This window comes from Lissotriton vulgaris, unplaced genomic scaffold (assembly GCF_964263255.1).
Source record: "Lissotriton vulgaris unplaced genomic scaffold, aLisVul1.2 SCAFFOLD_1646, whole genome shotgun sequence".
In the NCBI taxonomy this organism is placed as follows: domain Eukaryota; kingdom Metazoa; phylum Chordata; class Amphibia; order Caudata; family Salamandridae; genus Lissotriton; species Lissotriton vulgaris.
In genome coordinates this window covers 211,845-218,019 of record NW_028251078.1, presented here as the reverse complement: position 1 = coordinate 218,019, position 6,175 = coordinate 211,845, and the positions used below count along the sequence as shown (strand labels likewise).

Below are 6,175 nucleotides of genomic sequence, written 5' to 3'. Positions count from 1 at the left end.
GCTGGCTTAACACGCCCTCTAGAGTTTAGCCCGAAGACTGCTCGTATCCACGCTACTAGGATAGCTGGTATATAAGGTTGACTTACAACCAATCACCATAAGGGTTGTTTGGACTGATACAAAGTGCTCACTAGATTAGTGAACATTATATATCAGGCCAACTTCTCACAACCCCCCCTTCCAATCCTCCAGGGAAGGGGCGATGAGTCCTAGCCATGGGGGTCTGAGGCTGGTGATGAGGGCGCGGGAAGTCGGTGCTGGAGCCCCCCTCCAGGACCCGCCCACCTCCACCAGTGAACCAAGGCCCCGCCGCTGGTACAGGGGGCCTCGGCCGAGTGCATGATGCGGGGGTGTCAAAGCCCCACAGCAGGAGCGGGGGTGGGAGACTCCTGGGGGCGGGGGTGAGGGGCAGAATAAGGGGCATCTTAGAAGGTCATTGCATCTGTAACTTCACCCTTCTAGGCAGCAGGGGGCGCTGCAGGGTCACACACCATCAGAAGTAGAAAAGAACCAGGGGCCCAAGGGGTCCCCCTGTGAGATGGGAGGGGGCACTGGCAAAGGGAAGGAAAAGAGGATTTGCTAACTGAAGAAGAATTTGCAATGCAATAGGTCTCACATTAATTAAGTTTGAGCTATTGGCATTGCTAAATATTGCAACACCAATTTCAATAAAAGTCTATAAATTGAAGGCCACAAAAATGTGCATTTATTTTTTTAGCAATGGTGGCATGCTGCACTTTAGATTAATATGTTTAAAAGTAAAGTGCACCATACTGCGATTGCTACAGTAGTTAATCGTGGATGCGTTAACAATTGATGCGTGCACTGATGGCTGGTGGTGTGTGTGCCTGTAGAAATTGTGCACTGATGGCTGGTGGTGTGTGTGCCTCGTGAAAGTGTGCACTGCCGGCTGGTGGTGTGTGTGCCTAGTGGAAGCGTGCGATGACGGCTGGTGGTGTGTGCCTGGTGGAAGTGTGCACTGCCGGCTGGTGGTGTGTGTGCCTGGTGGAAGCGTGCACTGCCGGCTGGTGGTGTGTGTACCTGGTGGAAACGTGCACTGCCGGCTGGTGGTGTGTGTACCTGGTGGAAGCGTGCACTGCCGGCTGGTGGTGTGTGTACCTGGTGGAAGCATGCACTGATGTCTGGTGGTGTGTGTGCCTGGTGGAAGTGTGCACTGATGGCTGGTGGTGTGTGTGCCTGGTGGAAGCGTGCACTGATGGCTGGTGGTGTGTGTGCCTGGTGGAAGCATGCACTGATGCTGGTGGTGATTGTGCCTGGTGGAAGTGTGCACTGATGGCTGGTGGTGTGTGTGCCTGGTGGAAGCGTGCACTGACGATTGGTGGTGTGTGTGCCTGGTGGAAGCGTGCACTGCCGGCTGGTGGTGTGTGTACCTGGTGGAAGCGTGCACTGCTGGCGGTGGTGTGTGTACCTGGTGGAAGCGTGCACTGCTGGCTGGTGGTGTGTGTACCTGGTGGAAGCATGCACTGGTGTCTGGTGGTGTGTGTGCCTGGTGGAAGTGTGCACTGCCGGCTTGTGGTGTGTGTGCCTGGTGGAAGCGTGCACTGCCGGCTGGTGGTGTGTGTACCTGGTGGAAGCGTGCACTGCTGGCTGGTGGTGTGTGTACCTGGTGGAAGCGTGCACTGCCGGCTGGTGGTGTGTGTACCTGGTGGAAGCATGCACTGATGTCTGGTGGTGTGTGCGCCTGGTGGAAGAGTGCACTGAGGGCTGGTGGTGTGTGTGCCTGGATGCATGATACTGGGATACTGGTCCTGGGTTGCTGGGATGCTGTGATACTAGTCCTGGGATGCTATGATACTGGGATGCTGATGACATGAAATGACATGGAAAGTATTTACTCTGGCGCCACAACACTTCTAGGACAGTCTTGTTAAAGATTGAAGATGGCCTAGCTCAGGCATGTCAGAAGAAGTGTGTCTGTTGTATGACTTTAACAGGCTGCTATAATCACACATGTGTGATGTATGCCAGTGCTTGTTTCCACAGCACTGGGGTCACACACGAGGCGTTGAAATATCGGACACGAGCAGATGGACCACAGGGAGCTTGGAGGCTGGGCCGCCCTGGACGCCGCTCGGAGTCTCAGGGAGGGAACTGACGCCAGTGTGACGGGCTGTCAAGTTTGAGAAGTGTCTCACCCTCGCGGGGGCGCGCGCAGCTCGGTCTGCGGCGCATCAAAGGAGCGCAGGAACCGATCTGTTAATGCGGATATATTTTTTTTATTAATATGCAATAAAAAATTAATGGAACTGTTGAGAAAACAAGTAAGCCCGTATGTGACTCACGCCCAAGGTCTTTAAATCTTTATTTTTCCTCTGTCACGTCACTTCCTGAGTGCCCAGGCCCAGCAGCGCCGCCTGCCGTCCAGAGAGCAAAACCGAAGTGCTTTACAGGGGACGATCGCCGCCGCCGCCAAGTGCCTCCGATGGAGGATTTGTAGCAAAAGGGTTTATTCATTCTTTTGAAAACAGCACGGAGACCTTCAAGAAGCACTAAAATATCTGCAAAAAGAAAAAACGATGTGCCGCAGAACTAGCACATAGTTCAGGGGTGTGCACTTATCACACTCGTGAAGCACTTCAGTCTGCAATAGAGGCGCTATGAGGCGCTTGTGTCACGATTGTCCATGCGTTCTTTCAACTTATAGGATATTCACCCCAAAAATCAATCTCTTGTAAGAATCGCTCCAGAGCTGTTCGGAGACCGTTTAATAGAGATTCATGTGGAATTCTCCATGTGGTTCCATGGTGTAATGGTTAGCACTCTGGACTCTGAATCCAGCGATCCGAGTTCAAATCTCGGTGGGACCTGAGGTTTTTTATTTAAAATCAGTAAACATGCACTGCACATTCTCCATTTATTCAAAAATGTTTCTCTTTTTTAATCTAAACATTAAAATGTGTACAAAAAGCGCTGGATCTCTTAAATGGACAGGTGAACTCTCTCTTGCTGGCCTCCGTGCAGCCAATCAACAGGAGCATTATTTCTAGACTCTTGACATAGGCGGCCTTCTGCGTTCTGATTGGCTATGATCTATTGTACTCGCAGGAGCAGCAATTGTAGCGCCAACTTGCATTGTCTTTCTGGGTCCGATGCACCCCGACGCCTGCTCACCGAATTCTAAGCACACACGCTTTGTTACATGCCCCTGTTGTGCTGAATCATACAAGGTTCAAGGCTGAGCTGCTCTGCATTTCATACCCCTGCTGTCGTCAGTTTCGTTTATTGGCGCTTTAGTGTCAAAAGGCGTGGAATATTACGTAAAAAATGACAATTACATTTATTTATAGCGCTTAGCACCCTTGGTGAGGCGCTGTATAGGACTCTACTCCGGTATTAACATGTGCGTGGCATGGATCAAGATGGCGCTATATACTCTGTAGTATATCTACATTCAATCGCACGGTGTGTATTTGTTCTTAAGTGAGTCAAAGGTGGTGTACGTCCCTAGGGTATACAGTTGATTAGCAGTGGAGATGCTGTGCTTGCACCAGGAGTGCATGTCTAGCGTTCTCTTCTGGTACTTAATCTTGGGGTTGAACCATATAGACTCCCACTTAGTATTCCTAATGCCTGTGTCCACTTTCTTATCTAATTTGAGGAGGGCGGACCTGGTGTTCTTGATTATGGGGTTATTGGTGATCTCGGGGTGTTTGGTCGCCGTGAGGAGGGCGATGGGTTCAAGCACTTTCAATACAGACCCCCCAGGATATAGCGGCATAGATTGTCAAATTTAGCGGCACAAAAATGGATATTTAGCGGCACAAAAGTGGAAATTTAGCTGCTTTATTGCGGCACTGTATTTTATTCGTAATCATTCCTTTTCAGCCTTAAATCAATGTAAACTGATTCAGCAGGGTATTCCACTGTGAAACTGGCATGTTTAACGCGTCTGCGGCTCTACGGAAGCACAGTCTTGTCTAAAACACTAATCATACTAATTTCTTTTAGGTTCCGAAGGGCATCTTACTTTGCAACTACCTTCCCCAACTTTCAGCTCCGACATATTTTTCCTGGCTCACTTTTCAAAATGTGTTACACTGTGGTGGCATTATTGGAGAAGAACTACGTGCACAGCACAGTCCTTTACCCACAGGAGACGAGGGGGAAAGTAGGGGGGGGACGGCAAACAGAACAAGAACATTCAAAATAGCCAATGTCGAATCCTACTTGGCTGCCACCACAACTTCTACGACCGCAGCTCCAGCGCTCTAATCATAGCTGCCAAGGTTTCAGATTGCTATGTGTGACATTTTCAAAAATGTTAGTGTAATTATGAGTGACATTTCAACAACTATGAGTGACACTTTCTCCCGAGCAAAAATCAAGCAATGTAGACGATTGCAATATATCACCCTTTAACAGTGACCCACAAGTCTCCATAACCATTCTCTCTCACAAGCTTTTGTTTTGTTTTTTAGAGCTACTCATACCAGTGTAGGGTGTCAGAGCACTTTACATCACACAGAGACAATGAGTTATATGTGTGTAAAGCAGTGTATAGGAAATGTTACATAAGAGGTGTAGGAAAGGAGTCATAGGTCATTTGTCATTTATACTAGGCATAGTATAAGAGTGCTTGATCTGAAGTAGCAGAATTTAAAATATGCCCCTATGGTTGGGGGTTCTCTTTACTAATAAGAATTGATTTCTACCCAAATTACATTTTGCAACATTATGATAATGAAAGTCTGGGGAGAAATCAACTCTTAAACCTATACCTTGCAGTTTGCATGCAGCTGTTTCATACCAGTTTATAGCTCACTGTGCTACATTAGGATTTTAATTTATACATTTCAACTATTAAAAGGATCTCTCCAACAAAAGCAGTAAGGCACTGAACTATTTAAATTATATGCATTTCTGTGATCTGCACGGTGCTTGTGCATTGCAGCAGGCATATTAACCTTTACTCTGTGTAAAATTTCCACTAGACAAAACTCTGACGATACCCAGGCGGTCCATTAATCACCAGAGTTGCTGTTTTCTTGGCATTTTTATTGTTGCTTAAAGTTGCCTGGGGCAAGGAACCTGACTGGTGCCATTGGAATGTGGCAGATATATCAGTGAGCGTGGGACATATTGGCTGACATGAGGTCTGTGCCCCTCACCAAGGCCTGCAAATGTGCAAAAGGATGTGGGTACAATACCACCGATCCGCAAGAAGACCCGGGTGGCCTGCGGGGATGAGTCTGCAAGGCATCGGTCAAAACTCAGGTCAAATCAAATGCAGTAACGTGAACACTGGTCATGTGTGACAACGTCCGTGTGCAAACCTGCTGCCATCTTTACAAACGTTGCTCCATCTGAGTAATTTGGACAGGGGAATATCGTTGTTTAAATCGCTGCAGTGCGTTTGTACCCCAAGGAGGCAGACTCTAACTGTTTTCCCTGCTACTGACCCGGCCCACCTCCCTCCCATTTTCTCAAAGAATGCCGTACTGCCTAGCCAATGCTCCATCCATCTACCACCTGCAGCGCCTCTGATCGGCCTATATTTACGGTGGATCAAGCCCCTGCACCCTTGGTGTCCATCTGAATGCAGAGAGGCTAAGTAAGGGTGACTTTACTGTTGGGCCTCTTGGACCCCCCTCCTACTTTCGCCCGTTACCAGAACTGCTGCACTTCAAACACACACTAATTAATCTCAGGCACTCCTACTGCTGATCGGATGCACCATCCATCTGCCAGCGCCCCCCACCCCCCTGTCAGGGGACCTAGGAGCCTATATGCTTACAGCGGATCAAGTGCCTCTCTCTGCCATGATCCCTGCTGCTTGGTGTGCCCCTATAACATCGATCACTTGTAAAGCAGTCTGCTTTACAAGTGATCGATGTTATAGGGGCACACCAAGCAGTTACTTGAAAAACACTTGCTCACTGTGCAAGGCTAGAGTGGCGCAGCCAGCGATTAGGTACGGCCCTACGTCCCGCCTCGTAGCCACAACGAATTCCGTAACAAACATCATCCGTACTCCGGGCATGAATGACTCTGTAATGTGATGCTTACAGACTCTCAGCAATTATTAATACGGGTTCCATCGGCCGCCGTGGTCCGCGGTCAGCTCTGGGCAGTATCTGTATTTTCATTTCGGTTTTTTTTTATTTACCGAGTTGAGCTCTGCCTGCCATTACCAGTGCAAACTCCGTCCCACAAC

At 48.8% G+C, this 6,175-nt stretch overlaps 1 non-coding gene across 1 annotated transcript; it reads left to right on the top strand.

Annotated features, from left to right (window-relative positions):
• The first annotated feature begins 2,756 nt into the window (after positions 1-2,756).
• On the top strand, positions 2,757-2,828 carry TRNAQ-CUG (transfer RNA glutamine (anticodon CUG)). Its single transcript has one exon. It is a non-coding gene; the product is annotated as a tRNA-Gln (tRNA).
• Positions 2,829-6,175: the final 3,347 nt, after the last annotated feature.